The following is a 24,538-nucleotide window of genomic DNA, read 5'->3' as shown; positions in this document are numbered from 1 at the left end:
TGAGGAGTTTTGTATCTGTGTTCATCAAGGATATTAACCTGAAGTTTTCTTTTTTTGTTGTATCTCTGTCAGGTTTTTGCTATTAGAAAGATGCAGGTCTTATAGAATGAGTTAAGGAGGAGTTCCCTCTCTTTATTTTTTTGAAACAGTTTCAGTAGGAATGGTATCAGCTCTTCTTCATATGTCTGGTAGAATTTGGCTGTGAATCCACCTGGTCCTGGACTCTTTCTAGTTGGGGGCTTTTTAATGCTGATTCAATTTCAGAACTCATTATTGGTTTGTTCATGGTTTCAATTCCTTCCTGATTCAATCTTGGAAGGTTGTGTGTTTCCCAGGAATTTATCTATTTTTTTGTAGGATTTCTAGCTTGTGTGCATAGGTGCACAGAGGTTTTTGTAATAGCCTCTGAGGGTTTTTTGTATTTCTGTATTGGCAGTGATGTCCTTTTGCCATTTCTGATTTCTGATTATGTTTATTTGGTTATTCTCTTTTATTTATTAGTCAAGCTAGCTGTCTATTAATCTTGTTTATTCTTTCAAAAAACAAACTTCTGATTTTGTTGATTTTTGTGTGTCTTTTTTTTTTTTTTTTGCGTCTGAATTTTTTAACTTCCCACATACAGCCAATTAAATTAAGTTCTCAATTACAAGACCTTCAAACTAATTACAAAGAAGGAAATAATTCATCCAGCTAATCTCCTTTTCTTGATCTCAAAGGAGGATTCTTACCTGGCCTAGGTATTCTCACTCTGTGTATGATTTATCTCAGTTTATTACTTGTTTGCTGCTAGGCTTCAGATTTCGGTTAATATTTTCCAGGAAGAAATCGAGTGTGGCAAAACAATCAAGCTAAAATAATCTTCACACTAATTAGTTTTGTAGCCAATAGTAAACTTCAGTAATTCAAAGTGAGGAAGAGATAGTTACCTTCTCTTTGAATATCACTACCAGGTAGCATATTAGAAGAAAGCAAATCTAAGATTGATTTTTTTTCAACAAATTTAATCATTTACTTTAAAGCAGTCAAGATGTACAACACACACATGCACACACACATACACATACACGCACACACAGAGACACACAGAGAGAGAGAGAGAGAGAGAATGTATTCATTTACCAGCCTTATATTCTCATCTAGAAACTCGTTGAAGTATCATGCTTTGCCTGTAAAGGAAAATATTTTTTGTGACAGGATTCACTAAAATCAGATCATAGTATTATCTATAAATTGCTAAATATATGAGCAAAGAAATCCTAGACATTTTCAAGGTTATAGGCTATAGGGATAATGGGGTTATATCATATTTATGTAACAGTGGTAAATATACTTTAGTTTTGGGAAACTTTTGGTTGGTTTGCAGAAATAAGTTTATTCAAGCTTTTGTAGAATCTACCTGTCTAGTTGGCATTTCAGAATCTGTGACTGAGACTGATGTGCTGGAATCTTTATGAGGAATAGTTTCAGGAACAACATGTGTTAGGAAGAAAAGTAACCCAGTTGGGGCAGGAGTTCAACGATGATAGGCATGACCACCATCTCAGCTGATTTCACAAAGACAATTGAAAACTGCTTTGAATTAAGGCAAGCCTCTGGGCCTTTGTATTTCTTTCCATAGCAGTCTCTGAATGCGTAGAGACAAGGTGCAACTTAAACTGAAGAGAAGGTATACTTTAAACCAAGGATAATTGCTGTCGAGGAACTCAGTCTTATGCCCTCAGTAGCTAACAAACCTAGTAGTGAGGCATGAATACCTCATTTCTGAAAGGAAATATAGGTGGAGCGTAATGATATTCACTAGAGCTCATAAAAATATAAAGTTAGTGAGAAAAAAAATACAGACCTCACTTCTATAGCTGGTCTCAAGGCCACAACTGATACTCATTATCTATCTTCTCTAACATCAATTCTAAAATCACCCAACTCTAGCCTATCACCTCTGCTGATCTAAGTGACATACTTGATGGAGTGACCCAGACTCTCATCTCTGCAGTGGCTGAGCCCCTGATCTCCAGTTCTTCCTCATGTTGTGACTGCTACATTAAATTATTTAAAATTTAAAATGGTCAAGGGAGTACTAAGAGATGCTCCACAAGCTCGCCTGGATGAGTCCTATAATGGTAAATGTTTAACAAGCAGATTTCTGTAAAGAAAAAAAAGAAAATGTATTTTTTGAAGGTTTGTTGATTTCTGTAGTGAAATATTTCAACCATGGCTGATTTAGGGCTACTGATATTACACTAATTGAATGAGGAGTTGAGAAGAGATGTACATAACTGGCTCTGGTGATCAGGTTTAAGAGCTGATACCAACACACCACTGCCTTGATGCCAATCATATTCTCCTCTGTCCCACTGTGTAGCAGCAGCTGTACTTCCTCTTGATGCTGAGTCAATAACCTGCCAGGATGATGTCTTCTATCCTTGCCTGCTGGTCCCTTGGCACAAAGTCCAGATATTTGTTTGGATGCCATAGCTTAAAGTTTAATTTTGGCTTTATCCACTCATGGAAGAGCTCTTCCTCTGGGAACAAAGACCTTTAAATCTTCTGAACCTAGAATGCAAAGACAAGAAGGACACATCCCCTGATGTATCACAAAGAGAAATTATAAACATTACCTCTCTTACTTCAATCCCTTATTACCAGATCTTTGTGTTCTACCTGGGGACACAGCATCATGCAGCTGTCATCTTAATTTCTCATCTGCTGCTCTCAAAAATTTAACTCCAAGCTGGTATCACAGTAATGCCTTCAAAAACCTCTTCTATTGTTCTATCAGAATGGCAGCTTCTCAGGAATATGATATGTGGTAGAAGAAGTAGATCTCATAATTATTCATGCAGTACCATACCTCCCTTTAAAAAAAACAGTTTGTTTGGTCTATAGTGACATTATGTAGGATCACTTATCAGTAAAACAAATACTCTCTAAGCTCTCAGATTGTGCTACTGTCAAAATTGTGAGAAGAAAAGTCAAATTCATACCTAGAATATGTGTTAATTTCAGTATGAACCACTCCCCCTTCCAATGTAAAAAGGACACATTACAATAAACTCATCACCATTTGAAAGCATTTACACATACTAAGCAAAGCATATGAAATATACCCATATCACAAGTTAAGAATAGTTCTGCTAGAAAATTTAAAAATAATTTTTATAATTTTGCTTCTGAAATTATTTAGCAGAAAGATTATATTCACAGTAGGTTACCATTTTGGTCATCATTTTGCATATTTAGAAATGTTAACAAAATAGGAGCCATTATACTATGATTGGTTTTCAAATATACTGATATTCTTGAAGAATCAAACAGTTAATAATGTTTACATCATGTTACTTTCTGTAGATCTCTTATAATCTTAAATATTCTAATATTTAAACTTTTATTTTTCTATTATAGAGCAAATTTATTTAAGTTCTAAGTAGGGTTTTGTTTGTTTTCTTAGAAGAGGATAAAATAGCTCAGAGTCCCAATGCCCTGTGTGACTCATGGGTAAATAACACTTTTTGCAGTGACTATGACCTTTTTTCCAACTTATTTTTTTCTTCTGGCTAATTATTCACACTTTATTTTATTCCTAACAGAAGTTTTCATAGCACTTAACTTTCTAGGCTTTTTACTTTCTGTGTGGTATTAAATATATTGTAATGGAGGCTTGTTGACTTGTCAAATTTACTTACGCTGAGTTTTCTTTTTATAAAACATTCTTTATAAACTTCAAAAAGGCATCTCTAAATATACACACTTGGGGAATAATTTACTGCAGCAGACTACTGTTTTTTGAAGTTGTTCATTCCTTATTTAATATTCTTGAGGTTTCTCTATATGTGAAAATAAATGTACTCAAAAGTAGGAAGATTTGCTGCAGGAAATAAAGTAGGTCTGCTCCCAATTCTTTCTTCCTTTGACTTATCATTTGCTGGTGTCTTTATGATGTAGGTTTGTTGATAGAATTCCACTGGATGACCTACAGCTTATGTGAAGACTTTCACATATATTATAAAACTCTCCATAAAACTGTCTTGAACTCTATAAACTCCATATTACTCATACACGGAACATGCAAAGATGAATAGGACAATTACATAGGAAGGGTTTACTTGAGGGGACCATAGACATGACCAAAATGTAAAATGCACAACTCCAGTGTATTTTAAATAGCATTGTATATAATTAGCAATATCAAAATGTAAAAAATAATTAGAGCTTATTTTTCTATTATTTCTTATGCATGGCCATATATATCATCGTATGCACTGTGTACCTATATCTATATTATATCTAGCCTGCCACCCCTGCAGAGTTTTGTGACCGTTTATGACGACTGGCATAAGTAGGCATTGACTTTTTGAAGATAACACTCATCTCATTATAATTAAAACAGTCATTATGACAACGGGAAGGTTTTTGTTTTTCAATTGCTTGAATCCTAAGTTTAAAAGCTTAAAAATGAAATTAACTCAATGTAAATTGCAATGAAAACTAATTATTTACACTAATGTAATACAATGTAATATAAACAATTTTTTTTTTGTTTTTAAACAACTGTTGTTTTAAACTAACATGATTCATCTTGTGAAATGACTAACAAAAGATATATCCCTAGCTATTATCCCACATCAATGCCATGAAAAATCAATAGCATTAGAAACTTGCACTGAAAACAGACTTTATTTCAGGTATAGCTGGTGCAAGAACTAATGCTTTCTGTATAACATTACTGTAGAGATTCGCAGTGTTAAAGCTATGTTTACTAAAGGACGCAACCAATTATTTAAGAGTTTCTCTGTCCAAAAAGACAAACATATCGTTTGTGTGCCTATAAAAATAAAATTATTTGTGCAATTTACATGACATGTGTCACTTTATTTATAATTCTAGGTTGTTAATTTAAGTAATATATTTCAACTCATTTCAATATTCAGAATTTTTTTGTTAAAATAATATTGCTTTGCCATTTATTCGTCTGTGTTTTCCACAACAAAATCATTTTTAAAAAATACTTTCTAGGTGTCTTTCACATATGCAAAACAATACATTTTGTTCTGGGATGGCTATATAAATGAATAAACTTAATCCATTAACTTGCATTCCCTATAATAGAGTTGAAATTAAACAGTAGCTACTGACTTCATAGCAATATAAGTGAGAATATAATGTATCTCTTAAATAGTATGATTATATCATAATGAAAACCATAAATATTTGAAAGAAAGAATTATGCAAGATAAAGGCAAATAAGACTATAAATGAAGAAAAAAAATTTAATTTTTTCTCCAGATAGTTTTTTGATCACAAAGATGTTCTAAGACAAGAACACATGAGTGAATATATAGAGATGATTAACTTTAGGATGTTTTCTAGAAATATCAAGTTTCATGATTTGGCTAAGGTATCAGTAATGAGAAAAAAAAATGGTAAATAATGGTTGAACCTTGACTACAGGCAAGGGGAGGGGAGAAATCCTTCTAAGTTAAGAATTTATCTTTCTTTATTAGGTGTTGAGGAGTTACTGAAATATTCAAAGAAAATGTAATGTTCTTGTATATTCCAAAATATTTATTGAAAAGGCATCACACTGTAGATATTATATATGTTTTTTTCTGAATGTAGGCAGGGTCACAAACGTAGACAAAATATGTCATTTCCCATAAGAAAGTCTTACTGTGTTAGGAAAGCTAATACATTTCATAAGTGACAATAATATAAGACAGATGACAAGAAATTCCAGAAAAGAAACACACAGATACTTCGATGGAAGAAACAGAAAAAGCATCTTGAAAAATGTTTATTTGAGATAAACGCTTGAGGATTTTCAAAGTCCTAGATTAGAGGTAGAGAAAGGGTACATTCCAGATTCAGTTAATATATGAATAAGCCAACAGGAAAATAAACTTGTGTGATGATCTTAGGAAATATTTAATGGTTTATAGTTAGAGCAATGCTTTTATAGTTATATGCAGAGTACTAGAAGGCAGTTAGTTTGTAAATTGGGATGTGAACAAACTGTAGATTTATATAGGGGGAATAAGAGGACTCACTGATAGTTTGGCAGTGACAAAATTTAAAAAGTAATAAAAGCTTTTAATGATCAAAGGAAAAACTACGGCTTAAAAATTTTTTACTGAAAATAATACAGGAAAACCAAATCATAAGTTTCCTTTTTCAAAACCAAATGAATTAATGAAAAAATATAGTGATACCACCTCGTGGCATATACAAATGTCTGCTTACTTTTTAAATGAGCTTATTATATTAAAACAGTAAAAGAAAAAGTAAGAGAAGAAAAACACAGCAAGTGCAAGGGTTAATTAAAAAGTTATTAACTTATACCTTTAGAGAATGAAGAAGAAGAACTGTTTATAATAGAGAGAAAACAATCTACAATTTTAAAATGTAGTACAAAGGAAAAAAATAACTTCAGTCATGGAATAACAGATCAAAAGTAATTTGGACACAGTAATAAGGAGAATAACTACTATGGAAAATTAAATCCATGACAATAACAAGAAGAAAGGAAACTAAAAATGAAAATGAAGAGAGAACATATGATAAGTGTATTGGAAAACAAGGAAGATGGAGCATTTTTTAAATAAATATTTACAAAGACAGCAAAAGAAAAACATACCAGTTGCAACGAAATAAAAATGAAAGGCTTTAGGAAAATTTGCCTGAGTTAAAGGAGAGATTTAGGAGGAGAGAAAACAGGTTTCTAACTATCCAGTCTAATTATCTGCAAGTATCAAGATCCAAACAGTCATTTCAAAAGACAAGGGAAGAGGAAATATTGTTAAGTAGCAATTGTACTATCATTCAAGTTGTCTGTTACACATGGAAACAACTAAAGGATATTTTTAACATATACAGGGATTGTAGGAAACATTCTACACTGGTAAACAGGGAAGTTCTTTGAAGGCACAGACAATATCCAAATTATTTATTACTTTATCAACAGCAATTAATGAGGATACTTACACATAATGGTCTTCACCAAATATTCATTGAGTGAATTAAACATTCTCAGGCAAAATTAAATATGCTTGTGTGTGTGTGTTTGTGTCTCTGTGTATGTGCTTATATGTGTTCGTGAGTTAAAGTTATAAGTCAGCATTGTAAGAGGATTTCAGGACTACCAATTAGCTTTGTAAAAATTTAACTCAGCTAATCCTTTACCTGTAAATGAGAATATTTAACCATGATCTTCACAATATACAATAGAAAAACCCTGCTATGTTCAATCATCACAAAAAGCAGTAACTGGTACTGAATTTAAGCTCTATGATGCAAGGACTATGTTTATATTGTTCACCATAGGAGTTACAACATTGATTACAGATTAGTTTCCAGAGTTGATAGCCAGTCCATATTTCCTGATATAATGAATTATCAGGGACAGAAATTTTAACAGTTACTAAATTATTATAACAGCACCAGAAAAATTGCTAAACAATTATATCGATTCATTCATTTGCTAAATGTTTGTTAAATTTTCCACTGTGTGTCAAACAATATTTTTTGACACCGGAGAGAAAGAAATAAAATAGATAAAGTCAATTCTGTCCTCATGGAGCTTGCACTCTAGGAGTGGGAAGACAAGGCAAGAGACACAGATGAGTGTTCAGAGATGTGTGTTAATGACTGAGAATAAAACTTTTCCAAGTGTCCTGATGATTCTGGAGTTCCCCCCTAATAAAGACAGTGTATATATTCCTATGAAACATACTCTGTGTTGGGAAGTTAAGAGTTTGCTATTTCTCAGTCTGTAACAGCCCGATGGGTTCTTCCTCCCTGCTGCACAAACAAAATCAATTAACCACAACCATGGCTTTGACACAAGGCTGGCCATGCCATGCAGGAGACAGAGTTTTTCAAGATAGTTTGGTGGGCAAGGGACTAGGGTATGAGGAGTGCTGATTGGTTGGGTTGGATATAAAATCATAGGGAGTCAAAGCTGAGTAGATTCTTGTGCTAAGTGGTTTCTGTGTGGGTCCAGGTAAAGCCATCAGTTGTAAGCATGCCAAAAGTCTGAAAAAAAAATTTCAAAAGGCAAATCTTAGGTTCTACAATTGTGGTTAATCTGCAGGATTAATTGGAGAAGTTCCGTATCTTGTGACCTCCGGAATAATAGTTGGTAATCATTTACATCTACAGTTTAGCAGAATTCAGTCTCCTGTATCCTCCTAGCCTGGTAGTGTCTCATTAGCTTTATTAAAGGGGCTAAGTTTTGGGGATGGGCAATTATCATTTTAACTACAAATTAAATGTCTCCCAAAGTTAGCTTAGCTTAAGCGTAGGAATACTTAAAGCACAGCCTGAAGGCTAAAGGCAAGATAGAAGTTGGCCAGATCAGATCTCCTTCACTGCTATAATTTTCTTGCTGATATAATTTTTGAAAAGGCAGTTTCAAGTCTAAGCTTTCAGAGACCTGGCATGTTTCCCCTTGACTGTCCTTATGCTTCTGCCATGCTCATCACCATCAGAACATGCCCAGACCAGTCTGATGGAAGAAGAGAGCCAAGTGGACCACAGCCTCGGTCAGCTGAGAGTCACTTGCCACCACCCCCAGTCCAGTGACCATCTGTAGAACAGTAACCAATCCCAGGCTGACCCAGATTCAGGAGCAATATCCGCCAATTATTTTATGCTACTGAGATTTTATTTTGTTTATGCTGCATTGTGTGACAATAGATAACTGACAGGAAGTAATTATGCCAAGTTTCAGATGGTGATCATTGCCAGAGAAAAAAATAAAGCAAGGCAATGGGGACAGAGAATGGCAAGGGCAGGGGAAAGTTGCATTTAACACAAAGTGATAAGAAAAGTCTCATAGGTGATGTGACATTTGAGTAGAAATATGAAAAAAGGGAAAATTCTGATGAAAATGGCTTTAAAATTTCCTTCAGCCTGACTAAACATTAGAAAGGCTTCTTCCTGCCCCTAAGCCCCTGACCTTCCTTTTCATAGATCATTTGCTTTAGAAAATTGTAAATTCTTTCTCTACTGCTTTGAGATACAAATCCTTTTAAAAGCTTCTTGCCAACCAGTTTTGTGATGTGGAACTGAGTGTCTTTGTCAAGGATCTGGGCATTATCCCTTTGAAAGATAATTATCAAGGAAGACAGTGAAAGTTTCTCCCAATTTCTGTTGGAGGGTAGGAACCTAACTTTGCTCCAAGATATGAAACTACCTCCTATCTTGAAGATAAGAGAGCATTTACTTTAATAGATTCTACCTGATTTGCATACAGAAATTCATTTATTGGTGTTCAGAAACCCATGCTAAATGTACATTAATAGTAATAATTCTTAAAGTACACTTTGTGTTTCTTAATGTCAGAGACGTGGAATCATGGCATGAATGTATTTTTCATAGAAAGTTAAATCTTTCTAATAAGAGCCTTAGTATTAAAAATATATATATTCAAGTGCAAGCAAAACATATAAGCAGTATAGTGTTAGAGCTCTTATATTGCTCTCTGATACAAACTCTCCTTCACAGAACTTTAAGTCTCCCTCTCTATGGGTGTGTGTGTGTATATATATGTACACATATAGGTACACACACTATGTATAATGTATATAATGTGTACAAATAAATATGCCTTCATATGCTTATAATGCATAATAAATATTAATATGATTTCCCTGTGACCCCACCCAAATATCATCTTGAATTCCCATGTGTTTTGGTAGGGACCCAGTGGGAGGTAATTGAATCATGGGGGCAAGTCTTTCCCATGCTGTTCTCATGATAGTGAATAAGTCTCACAACACCTGATGGTTTTAAAAAGAGATGTTTCCCTGCACAATCTCTCTCTCTTTGCCTGCTGCCATCTATGTAAGACGTGACTTGCTCTTCCTTGCCTTCTGCCATCATTGTGAGGCTTCCCTACCCACATGGAACTGTAAGTCCAACTAAACCTCATTCTTTTGTAAATTGCCCAATCTCAGGTATGTCTTTATCAGCAGTATGAAAATTGACTAATATAGTAAATTGGTACCAGGAGTGGGGTACTGTAGAAAAGGTATCAAAAAATGTGGAATTGACTTTAGAATTGGGTAACAGGTAGAGGTGGAAACAATTTGGAGGGCTCAGAAGAAGACAGAAAAATGTGGCAAAGTTTGGAACTTCCTGGAGACTTGTAGAATGGCTTTGACAAAAATGCTAACAGTGACATAAACAATAAGGTCCAGGCTGAGGTGGTCTCAGATGGAGATGAGGACTTGGTGGGAACTGGAGCAAAGGTGACTCGTTATGTTTTATTAAAGAGAATGGAGGTATTTTGCTTTTGTCCTAGAGATTTGTGGAACTTTTGAACTTGAGAGAGATGATTTACAGTATCCAGCAGAATAAATTTCTAAGCAGCTAAGCGTTCAAGAGGTGACTTGGGTGCTGTTAAAGGCATTCAGTTTTATCAGGGATACAGAGAATAAAAGTTTGGGAACTTTGCAGCCTGACAATGTGGTAGAAAAGAAAATCCCATTTTCTGAGGAGAAATTCAAGGTGGCTGCAGACATTTGCATAAGTAAGGAGAAGCTGAATGTTAATCCCCAAGACAATGAAGAAAATATCTCCAGGGCATGTCAGAGGTCTTTATGATAGCCTCTCCCATCATAGACCCAGAGGTCTAAGAGGAAAAAGTGGTTTTGTGGACTGGGCCCAGGGTCTCTATGCTGTGTGCATCCTAGGGACTTGGTGCCCTGTGTCCCAGCCACTCCAGCCGTGGCTGAAAGGGGTCCATATAGAGCTTGGGCAGTGGCTTCAAAGGTGAAAGCCTCAAGCCTTGGCAGCTTCCACTTGGTGTTGAGCCTACCAGTATACAGAAGTCAAGAACTGGTGTTTGGGAACCTCCACCTAGATTTTAGAAAAGATATGAAAATGCCTGAATGTCCAGGTGGAAACTTGCTTCAGAAGCAGGGCTCTCATGGAGAACCTCAACTGGGGCAATGTGGAAAGGAAATGTGGGGTTGGAGCCCCCACACAGACTCCCTAATGGGGAACCACCTATTGGAGCTGTGCCATCCTTCAAACCCCAGAATGGTAGCTCCACCAACAGCTTGCACCATGTGCCTGGAAAAGCTGCAGACACTCAACACCAGTCCATGAAGGCAGCCAAGAGGGAGGTTGTACCCTACGAAGTCAAAGGGGCAGAGCTGTCCAAGATCATGGGAATCTACCTCTTGCATCAGCATGACCTGGATGTGAGATATGGCATCAAAGTAGATCATTTTGAAACTTTAAGATTTGACTGACCTGCTGGATTTTAGACTTGCATGGGATCTGTATCCACTTTGTTTTGACCAATGTCTCCCATTTGGAATGGTGGTATTTACCCAATGCCTGCCTCTCCATTGTATCTAGGAAGTAATTAACTTGCTTTTGATTTTAGAGGCTCCGAGGTGGAAGAAGCTTGCCTTGTCTTAGATGATACTTTGGACTGTGAACTTTTGAGTTAATGCTGAAATGAGTTAACACTTTGGGAGACTGTTGGGAAGGCATAATTGATTTTGAATTGTTAGGACATAAGATTTGACAGGGACCAGGGTTCAAATGATATGGTTTGACTGTGTCCCCACCAAATGTCATCTTGAATTCCCATGTGTTGCTGGAGGGATGCAGTGGGAGGTGATTGAATCATGGGGGCAGGTCTTTCCTGTACTGTCCTCATGATAGTCAATAAGTCTCAAAAGATCTGATGGTTTTAAAGAGAGCAGTTCCCCTGCACAAACTCTCTCTCTTTGCTCTCTCTCTTTGCCTGCTGATATCCATGTAAGATGTGACTTGCTCTGCCTTGCCTCCCACCATGATTGTGAGGCTTCTCAAGTCATGTGAAACTAAGTCCAATTAAACCTCTTTTGTAAATTTTCCAGTCTCAGGTATGTCTTTGTCAGCAGTGTGAAAACAAACAAATATGTAAGTGTGTGTGTATGTATGTGTGTGTATATATATTTACTACATATAATGAACATATAACCATATAATACATATAATATACACATATACAATGTACATATATACATATGTACATATATATGTACATATGTACATATAATATATATTTATTACATATAATACGTATTATTACATATTATAAGTATTTGGAGAAATCTACTAAGACACTGGCTGTGTAAAATTTAAACTAGTTTCAGCCAATCATAGGTAGGCTATAGTGAACTTTTTTTTTTTTTTGAGACGGAGTCTCGCTCTGTCGCCCAGGCTGGAGTGCAGTGGCCTGATCTCAGCTCACTGTAAGCTCCGCCTCCTGGTTTCCCGCCATTCTCCTGCCTCAGCCTCCTGAGTAGCTGGGACTACAGGCGCCGCCACCTCACCTGGCTAATTTTTGGAATTTTTTAGTAGAGACGGGGTTTCACCGTGTTAGCCAGGATGGTCTTGATCTCCTGACCTCGTGATCCACCCGTCTCAGCCTCCCAAAGTGCTGGGATTACAGGCTTGAGCCACTGTGCCTGGCCTAAAAGACTTATAAGGAGATTATTTTGAAGGAAAGAAAGAGAAGCTGAAATGATTAGAATATGAGGTGCATAATTTATAGACAAAAGACTGAAAAGGAGTAACATAGAAGTTATTTTGGGTGTGCCAGTATGAGCATTTGGAATAGCTGAGAGAATGAATTAAAGGTATTAAAAAGGAGAAGGTAAAATGAAAGAGTAGAGAGTTATTGAGAAAAGCATGTTCTATATGATGGTGGTGTACTTTTTCTATCAGAAACAAAAATAAAAATAATTTTCAATATAGTCATTAGGCCAGTCAACATATTCACCCTGTTTCTACTTTTAAATAGTCTATTTGGGAAATACCAATACCACTGTGCAAATTATTTGCTGGATTTCTTTTTTTTTTTTCCATAATTACAAATTGGTTTTATTTTATAATATGATAGCCTTTGTTAAATATATTTTTAATAAACATTGGTTAACATTTCTCCCAGCTCAAGGTTACAGATGCCTTTTAATGATGTAAATAGCTATCTAACATTGTCGAATAATGAGCTGAACTTGATTCAGTTTAGGCCTCACCTAATGTTCATACAGTTATCCTGCTTATTGAGCTACAGCAACTCTCATTAAAGAAACAAAGGCTCTCTAGCCACAGTATGTGCTGAGGGCAAAGGCAGCAGAAGGACCCCTTGGAACACCTGCTCTTAGGTACATTTGACTGGATCAATATATCTGTCCCCAGCCACTATGAGTATTGGCTCCTAAATCTTCTCCTGATTGTTTTTCTCAGTTGACATAGACCACTGCACCTGTGAACATATAATCTAACTTTATTGCTTCAAGGGGAGGAGGGCAACTGTGTAGTGCTTATAGGTTGAAGCCCTCTCCTTGTTGATCAGACTAAATTTAACTCTATCACTTCCAATGTATTTCTCCTTTTATATCTTGTTCTATTCAATAACTTAGAGGTCTATACTGAAGAGCACTCCTTCAGTTGATTTCCTATATCAGAATACTTATCTCAGATCCTGTTCTAGGGAACTTCACCTAAAATGACGATTTTTCTGTTGCTTGTGTAGACAAGTGTTTCACCTCTCACCTGTAGTGGGAGCCTCTATGTTTTTACTCTTAAGATTTCTTTATAGCCATTAGTGCACAAAACAATCTGAGACCCACTTCCCACACATGTGTAAAAGAACTTGGAGGTAAAATGTGTGGGAAGTAACGGTTTGGGTCAACTTTCACTAGTTGGGGAAAGGAGGTTTTAGATAGAGTATTCTTGCTTCCCTCTCCCTCGCTCCCTTTGCCCCATGGACTGTTGGAAGACAAATTCTTCATTTTGCTCCTCTTACTACACTTGAAATTCAGTGTAAGATCAAGAAGCTGCTTGTCAAAAGGTGGCTATTTTAGTAATATACCTGCTTATACTTGCTCTTTCTATCACTCACTCATTCAGTCTCTCTCCTTGTCACTCTTCTGCCAGTGATAGGAAACTAAATCACGGCAAAATTTATTTTTGATAACTTTTGTGAGTATAAGAATCACATTTTTTTTTTTTTCACAATGATTGTTGTTCTACAGGTAATGAGAAGGTAGAAGAAAAAAAGAAGAAAGAACATTCTGGGGAAAAGAATTTAAGAAGCAAATTGAAGGAAACAAAGGTAGTAAAGAAAATGACACTAATAGAGAAAAGATACATATGTATCCTATAAAAGAAAAGAAAGAGAACCCTGTTGTAGTTCTCATAGATGAAAACCAAATTGGCATTAACATGGATTCAGACACACTTAAAAATAACTAAGGACAGTTGGTTCAACAGGATTCTTTTTGCATGAGAGATGAATAAACTTCTATGTAATGGCCCATTTTTATTGAATGGAAAATTAATGTATATACCAGCATTATCCAAAGTCAATGCCTTAATATAAAAGGTATGCTCTCATTCTGAGCATAGCACAGTATCTATTTCTGAAATCATACAAAAAATTATCTGAGTCTTATGAAGACTCAAAGATAAAATAGTTATTTTCTGGTAGGCATTGTTTAGGAGTATAATTCTGAATTTCTTTGTAGCTTATTCAAATACAGCATCATTGACAATTAATATATACTTTCTGTATTGAGGGTAACAACTGCAGGAAGTGAGGAAAGAAAAACGGTGAACTTAAAGGCTTATGCCATAGACGAGAAATACGGGAAAATAGGAGAGTATATAAGTTTAAATGAGTTTTAAGGGGAGAAAGGATGGCAATCATTTAAGTAGGCAGAGCTAATAACCTCTGATAATAACATCCTCAGTTGCTAAATGAATATTTTAAAATTGTATTCTGTTTGTTTTGTTGTTGTTACTTTCTGTTCTGTAGGAAGTGTCTGTTGTTTAAAGTGATCTGTGCAATAAAAGTTTTGGCCCACAGGAGAGGTTTGAGGTGGCCACTAAGAAACAGGAGACAGTAGTGAAACAATAGACAGGACAGGAGTGACAGAAAATGATGGGCATCATGCCAAATGCGATAAGATTGCTTATGAATATAGTGAGACAGATGCAAGAATTCCCGCAAAAGGAAAAAAGAAAGTTGTATATCATGAACAGAAACAGTAAACCAGATAGTGAGTGGAAGAGACATCCTAAGAAGAAAAGCCATCGGTATTGTCCCGGCAATGACTCTTTTATCTGGCCAATTTGAATTTTTTTCTGCCTAATTTTTGAACTTTTTTTTTTTTTTTGTCAAAGAAAGATGACTAGATTCTTACCTAAAAGAAGGAGAACTGAACTCATGCTGTCATCAGGTTTCCGGCATGGAGTTAGAAATAGGAAAATCTATATTTCTATAGTTGGAGATAACAAACCTAAATAAAGTATGCATGGCAACACAGGCAACCAGAGTACAGAATTCTTCACGTGCAGGTGCAGTGGTTGGAAAAGAGATGCTCTTTAGGCTAATGAAGTAAAACAGAGTAAAGCCAAAGTAACTTAGCAGAGAGGGTCTCAAATGCGCAGCTGTATCTACTGCTGTCTCTTTTCTCACCTGGTCTTCAGTTGCAGGTTAATTTTTTCTCTGTACAATCTGTTTGCTTCCCTACGGAGCCCCTAACATTTTCTGAGTTCAAGCCAAGTTGCTATTGATCATTTGTTTTGAGTGCCCTGTAACCGATAAAATTTGATTTTCTTCTGTTGGTGAGCCCTGAGCTGAAATTAGCTGTATTTGTCAAATCCAAAGTTCACGTAAGGTAACCGCATCAGACTAAGTTATAAAAGTCCATTTTAACTATCAAACAGCTAGACATGGCTTGAAACCACACATGTACAAAAAATGTAGCTCATTGTAAAAATGTACAATAGGCAAGATGTGTGCTGGATTTTTAAAAGACAATAAATGAAACACTTCTTTCTTCATCGGAGTTGGAACAAATTAAGAAGGATGATATAGGAGATGAACAGATGGTTTTATTGCTTTAACGCTGATTGGGAAATGTGGCCTTAATTTTGTCCAAGTGAGCGTGTTCATACTTGGTCTCTGAATTAGGAAAACTTACTATGCTCATCACTGGCAGAAGTGGACAAATTGGTTTTCTCATGGACGCCAAAGATTGTATCACAGTTCATTCCTACTCTGTGTAGAGAATATAACAACAACAGTCACAATAACAATAAAATCTCACAATGTCCCTCTAGAGCATAAACATGTTGTGGTTACTCCTGTTACAATGAGATAGAAAAGTCAAGTGGAAGGATTTTTCTCCTAAAGCAGAGATGTTCTTCACTCTCTGGAACCTCTCTGAACAAGGAACATCTCTGATTTCCTCTAATTCCCCAACAGAGCATCCCTTGAGCAGGTCTCCATGCAGAGCCAATGGCACAGAGGGTGTCATGCAGCAGGTGCAAGGCATGATAAAGGATGACTGAATGCAGGAACTCTTCCAGCGGACCTCTCTTCCATCCTCTAGGTGGATATACAACAGTTATTCAGGCAAAGCAGCTGACCAAGAATCACCTTCTTATGGCCATGGGACCTTTTTCCTTGTGAAGTGTCTATATGCCACAAACTTACCAGCATGTAAACCTTCTTGTACACACATTGTTAGCCCTCCGTTAACATTTGTTTCTACCACTCAGACAAGACCAGATTTCTTATTCCCCTGAGGTCAAATGAAAGTGCATCTTATTGATTTTGGAAAGCTCTTTCACATTGAGTTATCTGAATTGTTGATAACTCATTTGTTGTTATTGTTGAGTTGTTCAGTTATGACATGGGTTGAATCTGTGTTCCCACCCAAATCTCATGTTGAAATGTAATTTCCAATGTTGGAGGTGGGGCCTGGTGGGAGGTGGTTGAATCACGGGGCCACTTTCTCATGATTTAACACCATCCCCATTGGTGGTGTTTTCACAACACTGATTTCTCACGAGATCTGGTTGTTTAAAATTGTGTGACATCTCCTCTCTCTCTTCCTTCCTCCTGCTCTGGTCATGTAAATTGTGCTTGCTTCCCTTCACCTTTCATCGTGATTCTAAGAAATGTTTCCTGAGGACTCCCCAGAAGCAGAAGTGGCTCCACTTTCTGTACAGCCTGTGGAACCATGAGACAATTAAAACTCTTTATTCAGTTTCAGGTATTTCCTTAAAGCAGTGTGAGAACAGACTAACACGACTTCCTCAGGATTTAATGTCTTTATTTAATTTTTTTATTCATGCTAAAATAAAATGTAATGACTTATGCCACCTTCATTTTCTAGATAACTCTCTCAAATTCCAATAGATATATTTCTGTAAAAATTGCTATAGTCTATTTTTTCTAACATTACCCTCTACGCTGATAAATATTTTATCAGTTTTAAAATATTAAAACATTTAAGTTTCAAATTTATGGAGTCTTTAGACACAGATATGACTAGGAGAATATGAATGATTTTTCATAAGCCTAATTTTTCTACATCCCGGTATAGAAAATGTAACACTACTTTTGATAATTTAACTTAATTAATGTATTGAGTGACTATTTCACCTGAGGAAAAAATTAATCAACTCCAAATTCAGTCAACACTGGTGCTTTCTTTAGTATTTCTGTAATACACGGTCAATTGAGACTTTTCCTCTCTCTGTTCTACTGTCCCGGTGCTGCATCTAGTTTTCAGAGGATCGCATAATTAGACTATCTAAAGAAGTAAATGGTCTACAACCATCTTTGTTTCAAAGCTAGTATCTTATAGAGAGATGATTTTCTGTGTCTGGTTTTTGGCTATAGAGCCTAACTCAGTGTCACGTTTGGAGGCAGATATGGTACTTACTATCATAGTCTCCAATCTTCAATCCTTGTACCCTCCTTTATGTGTGTAATATACATATACATGTATGTATGATTATGCCTGATGTTATATGATTTCCAACATAAGGATCTTGCAGTTATTTTCCTAATACCTAAAAGTTTTATCACTTTATTGTGTTATCATAATTGGTATTCTTTCATTTCAAATTTCGTGCTTATTTCTAATATATGAAAATAAAATTGGCTTCTGCATATTATTATTGTTTTCTGCAACCCCTTTAAAGTTGCTTGTTAGATTTAAGATATTTTTAATACTTTTGTTGATATTTTCTATGTTGATATTTTCTATGTAGATGATTTTGTCATCTGCAAATCGAAACAATGAGACATTTCTTTTCCAATGTTTATATATTTTGTACATTAAAAAATTATTACATTGTGGAGGCCCAGGAAGAGTTTTCCTTTTGTCCCCTCTGAAGATTTGCTGAAAAATCACCTTGCAGAAGGTAGATAATTGGGGGGAAAGCATTCAAATTTATTTAATGTATACATACAGGCTGGGCGCGGTGGCTCACGCCTGTAATCTCGGCAGGCGTGAGCCGAGAGGGGCAGATCACGAGGTCAGGAGATCGAGACCATCCTGGCTAACACGGTGAAACCCCGTCTCTACTAAAGATACAAAAAATTAACCGGGTGTGGTGGCGGGCGCGTGTAGTCCCAGCTACTCGGGAGGCTGAGGCAGGAGAACAGTGGCGTAAACCTGGGAGGTGGAGCTTGCAGTGAGCCAAGATCACGCCACTGCGCTCCGGTCTGGGCAACTGAGCAAGACTCCGTCTCAAAAAAAAAAAATATATATATATATATATATATATAAATATTATACATATATATGTGTATATATATGTTTTATATATAGATTAATATTATACACACACACACACACACGCACACACACACATAAACAGGAGCCTTCAGAATGAAGACCCAAAGATAGAGGGTAATTGTCTATTCTTATGCTAAAATTCCATAAAATATGGACAGCCATGTAGAAATGTGATTGGACAAACAAGTTCCGATCTGATGCTAATAGACTGAGTGGGGAAACCAAGCCAGGCCTGGTTCTTCTTGGCCTATGTAAGTGTGCACTTCTTCCTTCTGGGTATAGAGCGAGACCCTTTCTGTAATGGGAGTCTTATGACCTACAGTCAAAGTAAGTCCAATCATTTCCTTATGATTAATTTTTACAGGAAAAGGGTGGAGGGAAAGTTAGTGTAATATTTTCATGTCTTATGGCTGTCTTTGGGGAAAAGGGGGTTCTGGTTTCTATGACCTGCCTTAGGGAAGAGAGATTCTAATTTCTATGGCTAGCTTCGATAAACAATGGGACTAAAAGATAGAAAGGCAGGAGAAGGTCAAATAAAAACTTTTGCTTCTGAGGCTGCTTCTGAAGCCTTCATTTTGGGGTATTGTTTTCTGAGCCCCACCATAGAGGCATCAGATAATTTTACATAATTAACTTCACTTTCTTGTATTTAGCTTACTGATTTATTTTTCAGTCATTTTCTTTATTTTTAAAAAGCTTTATTGAGGTATAATTGATATTAACAAATGCATGTTTAATGTATAACAATTTGATAAGTTTGTACCTATGAATTCTCCTTCCTTCCTTCCTTCCTTCCTTCCTTTTTTCCTTCCTTTCTTCTTTTCTTTCCTCCCTCTCTTTCTCTCTTTGTATTTGTTTTGTTTGACTTACTGCCCTGGCTAGGATTTCACTATAATGTTTCACAGTAGTTTTAAGGGAAAAATATTTTTACCTTTTGCCAGATGAGAGAGGAAAAGACTTCAACATGCAACCATATTTTTTTACTGTTTCCTTTCATTTTATTGTAAGTAGATGAATTTTATTCTTCATCTAGAAGGAAATTATCATTTTTTATCTAGTTTCTTATCATAATAAGTAATCTATTTCCGAATGTCGAAAGTGCCTTGATTTACCCACTGTGGTGATATTGCTTTTATATATTTCTGAATTCTATGTGCTAATATTCTGTTGATGCTATTTTTCTGTGTATCTTAATGAAGAATGTTTGTCTGTAATTTTTTTTCTATTAACGTTTCTGTCTGATTTTGTTATCACTTTCAGGCTTTCACTCCATAGAAGACAAGGATCTTGGCTAATTTAATACCTTTCAGCAATTGTTACTCTTCTCCTCCTAGAGACCAGTACCACGAGGAGTGCTTTCTCAGGACTCCTGACTATTTTTATGAGTGCTTAATGAAATTTATGAGTAAGAGCCTGCAAATGGGGACACATTTCCCTTACATTCTGGTTTCTAGGATTTCTATATTCTCTTATTACCCTACATTTAGCCTTCACCAATTAGTTCTTTCTTCTAGCATGTTATGGTCTCCCTTTGGATTTCAGATGGTGATTTTCTTGAGACCTTGATTTTGGATGGGTAAAAGAAAAGCTACAAATTTTCAGTTTTTAATTTTGTCCAGTTTTTAATTTTTATTTAATTTTTACTTTTTGTATTTTTTTCAACTTTTATTTTAGATACAGGGAGAACATGTATTTCATCATGTACATGTGTCACATTTTCTTTATCTAATCCACTATTAATGGGCACCTAAATTGTTTACATGTCTTTGCTATTGTGAATACTGTGGCAATGGACATACAAGTGCATATATCTTTTTGGTATAATGTTCTATTGTCCTTTGAGTATATGTTCAGTAATGGGATCTCTGGGTCAAAGAGTAATTCTATGTTAGTGCTCTATTTTAAGTTTTTGATAAATCTCCAAGCTGCTTTTCACAGTAGCTGAACCAATTTACACTCCCACCAACAGAGTGTAGGCATTCACTTTTCTCCACAGCCTCGCCAACATGTGTTGTTTTTTGACTCTATAATAATAGCCATTCTGACTGCTGTCAGATGACGTCTCACTGTTGTTTGACTGGCATTTTTCTGATGATTAGTGATGCTGAGCATTTTTTCTCATGTGTGTTGGCTGCTTGTATGTCTTTGTTTAAAAAGTGTCTGTTTATGTCCTTTGCCCATTTTTAATGCATTTACTTTTTGCTTTTTGATTTGTTCATATTGCTTACAGTTTCTGAATATTGGACCTTTGTTGGATGTGCAGTTTGTGAACATCTTCTCTCTGTAGGTTGTCTGTTTACTCTGTTGATAGTTTCTTTTGCTGTGCAGAAGCTCTTTAGTTTAATTAGGCTCTACTTGTCAATTTTCTTTTTGTTGCAATTGCTTTTGGGGACTTAGCCAGAAATTTGTGGGCAAGGCCAGTTCCGAGAAGGGTGTTCTGGCGGTTTTCTTCTAGGATTTTCATAGTTCGAGGTCTTACATTTAAATTGGGATCCATCTTCAGTTAAGTTTTGCATATGGTGAAAGGTAATGCTCTAGCTTTGTTCTTCAGCATATGGCTAGCCAGTTATCCCACTTATTAAATAGGGAGTATTTTCCTATTGCTTGTTTTTGTCAGCCTTGTCGAAGATCAGATGGTTGTAATTGTGCAGCTTTATTTCTTAGTTTTCTATTCTGCTCCATTGATCTATGTGTCTGTTTATGTACTGTACCATTCTTTTTTGCTTACTTTAGCCTTATAGTATAGTTTGAAGTCGGGTAGTGTGATGCCTGTAGCTTTAATTTTTGCTTAGGATTGCTTTGGCTATTTGGGCTATTTTTTTGTTCCGTATGAACTTGAGAATAGTTTTTTCTAATTCTTTGAAGAATAAGGTTATAGCTTAAATAGCAGTGAATCTGTCCATTGCTTTGGGCAGTGTCGCTATTTTAACAATATTGATTCTTTCATTCCATGACCATGGCATGTTTTTCACTTATTTGTGTCATCTCTGATTTCTTTCAGCAGTGTTTTGTAGCTCTCCTCGTAGAGATCTTTCACATCCTACGAATTTCCTTTTCTTTGTGGCTATTGTAAAAAGGAAGTGTGCTCTCAATTTAACTCTCAGCCCAGACATTATTGATGTCTAGAAATGCTACTAATTTTTGTACATTGATTTTGCATCCTGAGACCTTACTAAAATTGATTATCAGTTCTAATAGTGTTTTGGCAGAGTCTTTAGGGTTGTCTAGATACAGAATCATATCATCAATGAAGACGAATAGTTTGACTTCTTTTAGTTATTTGTTGGACCTGATTGCTCTGGATATGACTTACAGTACTACGTTAAATAGAAGTGGTGACAGTGAGTATCCTTGTCTTGTTCCAGTTCTCAAGGGGCATGATTCCAGCTTTTGCCCATTCAGTTTGATGCTGGTGGTGGGTTTGTCACAAATGGCTCCTATTATTTTGAGGTATGTTCCTTTGATATCCAGTTTGTTGAATGTTATTATAATGAAGAAATGTTGAATTATATTGAAAGCTTTTTCTGCACCTATTGAGATGATCATATGGTTTTGTCTTTAATTCTGTTTATGTGGGGAATCACATAATGTTGAATTTATTTGTGTATGTTGAATCAGCCTCGTATCACAGGAATAAAGGCACTTAATGGTGGAATTTTAACTTTTTGATGTGCTAGTTGATGGTCCAGCTCTTTTGTTGTTGTTGTCAGAGATAAAGTTATGCCCATTTTTATCTTTTTAAATTCTGACTCTAAAAATAAGTTTTTAAAATGATACCTGGTCAATTTTCTTAGCTCTTGGTGTATGTCCCATTGTTCAGGAAGATTGTTAAACATGGAGGTTCTAGAATGTGAAGGAATCTTCTCCTCCCCTCCAGCCTGGATCTCAGATGGGCTAAACAAATAGATATCCCCCATCTCCAACAATTGTGAAGTACCCCTCATAGTCACTACTACTAAGTAGCGAGAGGTGACAGGGTGCTGGCAGCCCTCGCAGTCCTCACTCGCACTGGGCGCCTCCTCCACCTGGGCGCCCACTCTGGCCAAGCTTGAGGAGCCCTTCAGCCTGCCCTTGCACTGTGAAAACCCCTCTCTGGGCTGGCGGAGGCCGGAGCGGGCTCCCTCTGCTTGCAGGGAGGTGTGGGGAGAGAGGCGTGGGTGGCGACCAGGGCTGCAGGGGGCGCTCGTGGGCCAGCGTGAGTTCCTCGTGGGTGTGGGTTTGGTGGACCCTCACACTTGGAATGGCCAGCCAGTGCCCCTGGCCCAGGCAGTGAGGGGCTTAGCACCTGGTCAGCAGCTGCGGGGGGTGCACGGGGTTCTCCAGCAGTGCCATGGCATGGGCACTGCACTCAAATTCTTGAGGGGCCTCAGCTGTCTCCTGCAGGGACCTGCAACCCAACATGCCCCAGCCTCCCCCACTCCGTGGACTGCTGCATGGCCACAGCCTCCCCAAGGAGCTCATCAACTGCCCAAGGGCTGAGGAGTGCGGGCACATGGCACTGGACTGGCGGGCAGCTCCGCCTGCCGTGTCCCGGTTCAGGATCCACTAGGTGAAGCCAGCTGGGCTCCTGAGTCTAGTGGGGAGTTGGAGAACCTTTATGTCTAGCTAAGGGATTGTAAATACACCAATCAGTGCTCTGTGTCTAGCTCAAGATTTGTAAACACACTTATCAGCACCCTGTGTCTAGCTTAAGGTTTGTAAATGCACCAATCAGTGCTCTGTATCTAGCTAATCTAGTGGGAACTTGGAGAACTTTTCTGTCTAGCACTCTGTGTCTAGTTAACAGATTGTAAATGCACCAATCAGCACTCTGTATCTAGCTCAAGGTTTGTAAATACACCAATCAGTACCTTGTATCTAGCTAATCTAGTGGGAACTGGGAGAACTTTTCTAGCACTCTGTGTCCAGCTACACCAATCAGCACTCTATGTGTAGCTCAGGGATTGTAAATGCATGAATCAGCACTCTGTCAAAATGGACCAATCAGCTCTCTGTAAAATGGACCAATCAGCAGGATGTGCGTGGGGTCAGATAAGGGAATAAAAGCAGGCTGCCAGAGAGCACAGTGGCAATGCACTGGGGTCCCCTTCCACACTGTGGAAGCTTCTTTCTTTCGCTCTTTACAATAAATCTTGCTGCTGCTCACTCTTTGGGTCCATGCCACCTTTATGAGCTATAACACTCACTGCAAAGGTCTGCAGCTTCACTCCTGAAACCAGCAAGACCACGAACCCACCAGAAGGAAGAAACAATGGACATATTCGAAGATCAGAAGGAACGAACTCCAGACCCACCATCTTTAAGAACTGTAACACTCACCGCGAGGGTCCACAGCTTCATTCTTGAAGTCAGTGAGACCAAGAATCCACCAATTCCAGACACAGTGGTTGCTATTCTTAGACAATTTCTTCCCTTCTCCTATATTCATGACTCATGTTGAAACCTGCGTGTAGCAGAATACCCAATTGTTTTTTTAAAAAATATTGGGAAGAAAGGGAAATGTAGTTTGTTTTCTGATGGATAAAGTTCTTGCACTTCTGAACAACTGTTACCCACAATTTATCACTACTATTAAACTGGGTTAGGGTACTTCAGAAGGACAAAATCAATTGAATATATATATATATATATATATATATGAGTTTATTAGGGAGGATTGGCTCACATAATTACATGACAAAGACCCAAAATAGGCTGGGGAAAGAAAGAAGCTGGTAGTGGCTCAGGCCAAGTCAGAAAGTTTCAAAACCAGGGAAGCTGACAGTGCAGTATTCAGTCTGTGGCCAGAGGCCTGAGAGCACCAGGAAGGCACTGGTGCAAGTCACAGGGTTCAAAGGCCAAATGACCTGGAGTCTGATGTCTAAGGGCAGGAGAAGAGGAAGCAGGCATCCAGCAAGGGAAGAAAGAGAGAGCCAGAAAACCCAGCAAGTAAG

The 24,538-nt window shown here is 37.1% G+C and overlaps 1 long non-coding RNA gene across 1 annotated transcript; it reads right to left on the bottom strand.

Annotated features, from left to right (window-relative positions):
- Nucleotides 1–575: 575 nt before the first annotated feature.
- Nucleotides 576–9,572, bottom strand: LOC108584321. Its single transcript, XR_001899324.3, has 2 exons — nucleotides 6,979–9,572; nucleotides 576–2,553 (listed from the first exon to the last, which is right to left on the bottom strand). It is a non-coding gene; the product is annotated as an uncharacterized LOC108584321 (long non-coding RNA).
- Nucleotides 9,573–24,538: the final 14,966 nt, after the last annotated feature.

Source organism: Papio anubis, chromosome 2 (assembly GCF_008728515.1).
Source record: "Papio anubis isolate 15944 chromosome 2, Panubis1.0, whole genome shotgun sequence".
Classification (NCBI taxonomy): Eukaryota; Metazoa; Chordata; class Mammalia; order Primates; family Cercopithecidae; genus Papio; species Papio anubis.
The sequence above is the reverse complement of the archived record's forward strand: the minus strand, read 5'-3'. Positions and strand labels throughout refer to the sequence as shown.